The sequence below is a fragment of the Wolffia australiana genome, chromosome 12, assembly GCF_029677425.1.
Source record: "Wolffia australiana isolate 7733 chromosome 12, ASM2967742v1".
Lineage (NCBI taxonomy): Eukaryota > Viridiplantae > Streptophyta > Magnoliopsida > Alismatales > Araceae > Wolffia > Wolffia australiana.
Genome location: NC_135846.1, coordinates 7,481,395 through 7,485,066, shown reverse-complemented (window position 1 = coordinate 7,485,066; position 3,672 = coordinate 7,481,395).

Genomic DNA, 3,672 nt, shown 5'->3' with positions numbered 1-3,672 from the left:
GGAGTACAGTAAAAAATATACTGAAAGACGTAATGTAACTAACGGACAAGGAGACAGTGTACCTCTTTGGTGGCGTCACTCGTCATCAAGGGTCTTTGTGGGTGCATGCACCGGACGGGTCAGTATGACGGGGTGATGCCGGAGAGGGACGACAAGCTCGACTGACGATGGATCGCCGGAGTTGAGGGCAATGTTGACTGGAGTCAAAGTATTTAGGCCTCTTGAGTCGGCGGGTGGCAGGAACGACGGGCCACATTCAACACTATGGCGGGCGAGGTGCAATGTTCAAGATAGTCGATGCTCGGGCAAGGCGCAGTCATGACGACGATCTGGGCTGGCCTTGGTGCGATGTGGGCGGTCTAAACAGACAGCGAACCTGGGTAGTCGACGACTAGAAAGGCCTGTAAGACTCGAATGCGATCAGCAGCCTGAGCGGTAGCCTGAGCAAGCCCTGGGTGACCTGGACAAACTGGGCAGATGACGTCCTGGGTGGCGTTATGGGCGGTGGTCTAGGTGGACGTCTACCCACGCGGGCGTTGAGTGAATTTCCACCGCAAGGATGATGGACGATTGGCGGCCAGTAGGTCTGGGCGGTTTGAGTGCGGTCAGCGGCCCTGGTGGTGACCGGAATGGACTTGGAATGATCAGCATGAGTTGTGAGGATGAAGTCCAGGGGTAGCGTTGCGAGCGAAAACCGCCGTGGAGGACGATCGGCGCAAGAGGTGAGAAAGATTTCTCCGCGCCAACGGTGAACGGTCAACTTGGGCGAACGACGGCCAGTAGGTCTGGAGGGTTCGAGTGTGATCAGCGGCTCTGGTGGTGATTGGACAGGCTTGGAGTGATCAGATTGAGTTGTGGGAAGGGCGTCCAGGGGCGGCGTTGCAAGCGGCAGCTTGAGTGGAGGATGATCGGCGCAAGCGGCGGGTAAGTTTCCTCCGTGCGGATGACGATCGTCGACCTGGGCAGGCGGAAGCCTGGGCGATGGCCTTGGTTGGCTCCCCTGGGTGTCCGGGGTGCCCTGACTAGACGGTGATGCAGGCGGCGTTGTTGATGGCATGCTGGGAGGGCGGCGACCTACAGAAACGCCTGGGAAAGTTTTCACTGTGCGGCTGGCGTTTGGCGATGAAGGACTCGACCTGCGTCCCTCAGGTGACCAAGCGGCACAAGGTGGCTCAGAGTTGGCATAGGCCTCTCTCCTCCTTGCTCTACCTTTCTTCTTTCTTCTCTCTTCTTCCCCCTTCCTCTTCTTCTTCCTCCTTTCTTATTCTCTCAAGGTGAGAACTGGACAATGGTAACTGCTAACAACACAATCCAGATCTGAAAACACAATGTGGGGCCATCTTGGCCTTATATAGGGCCATGATGGGCCCCTTACACAGGAGTTCAACAAGGGGCCCAATAAGGACCCCTCATTTTACAACATAATTAAGAAACTAAGAAAGAGAAAGAAAATGATATGAAATTAAAACAATACATACGTGCCACGACGAGTAGGGGTACTCGTCATGACGAACATAAAATAGAGAATAAGAACAACGGACAACAGATAACAATGGGTGCGAACACGTGCTTTACCAGGGGTACTTAAACTCGAGCGTCTTCATGAATGCTTTGGTGTGCCAGTCAGGCTGGACATGGACCGACGACGATGCTAGTGATGGTGATGACATCGGCGACGGCTCTGCTGATGATTCGTCGGCATCGTTAGGATACGCTCCATCAATCCTCCTGAGGTCGAAAGAACTCGACTCCGACAAGTTGGTGGTGGCGAACAACAACGGCTGAAGTAGATCTGGTCGTAGGCATCGTAGATCGTCCTCGGTGATCCAGGAATCATCCACGCTTGTGCGTCCCTGCCAACGCTCCAATAACCTCCGCGATACCTTGTCCCCGACATAGTTAATTATCTCCTGCAGTATATAATCGACTGACTCGTGCTAATCGGGTGAAATGATCGGGGGATGGTCGCGGCAAACTCACTCACACTGAAGGGGTCTAGAAAGGCTGGGTCGAAGGGGGGAGGAGGTGCTCGGTACGGAGCCAGGTCCGCCACGTTAAACGTGGAGCTGATCCCCCACGTGGGAGGGATCTTGACGACGTAGGCGTTATTGCCCTCTCTTCAGAGGATCAAGAATGGGCCGACGCTACGAGCATGTAGCTTAGTTGCCGTCCCGGGAGAATATCTCTCCATTACACGGTCTCCCACGTTGAACACTCGGGGTCGGCGATGCAAGTCGGCGGCCTGCTTGTACAATGCATTTGACTCGTGATTCTATCATGAATATGCTTATAAAATGAAAAAACATGCTGGGAAAATGCAAGATCGTCCTCAGAAACCGTAACATGAGGATCTACGGGTGCTAAGTCAAGGGGTCGACGAGGAGCCTGGCCATAAGCTTCACCGAGGAGTTGTACGCGAACTCAGCGCAGGGAATAATCAAATCCCACGTCGTGAGGTGCTCGCCTACTAGAGACCGTAGTGATGGAAATATATGTGGCCGGTAAGCCAATCACACATTCCACATCTCGTTTCATATTCATTAATGGAACATATTCATAATAGTGCACGTGTAATGCGTATAATGAAGTCCATGAATACATGATCGAACTTAGTGAATTACGATGAGATCGTAATACGGAGATCACTAGTCTTTAAACATGTGTTCTAAACATTCCTATTCAAAGGATACGCGAGAAGGACATCGAAGTATCCGGATAGAATAGCACTATCTAGCCTCACTCATATGATGAGTATGGCCGGTTCCGTAGCCATTAGTGTGGCGACACTAAGGATAGATAGTGGGTGCTCTTTAGTGGAAAGACTTCACTGAATTGATCCGTATGAATCCCTGAATGGTATTATACCGAACTGTCAATCAGGTTGATTCACGTCACAATTGTGTAAGTGGTCCTTAGACCTGAGACACCAAAGACGTCTTGTAGACGGACGGTTGTACTTTGGCTATGGCCAACGAGTCTCTAATCATGGGATTCTAAACAGTCTTAGTTCGGGTGCATCACGAAGTACACGAAGGTGATTGAGTGGTCAAGATGGGATCGTCCACCCTCGGTGTAAGAGGTGACAGCTCAAGGAAGACGATGCAACAAAGTCCTTGGCCAAGGCAGTGAAATATCGGAGAAGAGTTCTCCGATGATTTCCGAATGCATCAGTACTAACTCGAATGATCGATTAGGGTTTGACAATTGACCATACCCTAAGTCATCCAAGGAGCGTCAAGTGGATGAGGGATTATACATACACGGTAACCGATGACGAACAGGTTCCATGAGTGAGTCGATACACACTCCTTTGTATCTTCTAGGACACGAGGTGTAGCTTGGCACCCCACGTGTCGGAGTCTCGACCTATCGATTGGGTTAAATCGATCCGACATTAATTAATCTATATGATGATATAGTTAATTAATTTGGAAGGCCAATAAAGGTTATTGGGCCGCTGGAGTCGTTAACTAGACTGATACATGGGCCTAGAGGGTCACACGCAAATGGTCTTTTGGACGTTGGAAGATATACTTAAGGTTTGGGGGTTTTTATGAAAAATACCCACTTAGTATAAATAGGAGAAGGCCCTGAACAAAATTCGCCCGGGCCAGAATTGTTCAGGGGCCTTTCCCCTTCTTCTCCACTCTCCCACACCCCCTCTCCATCCTT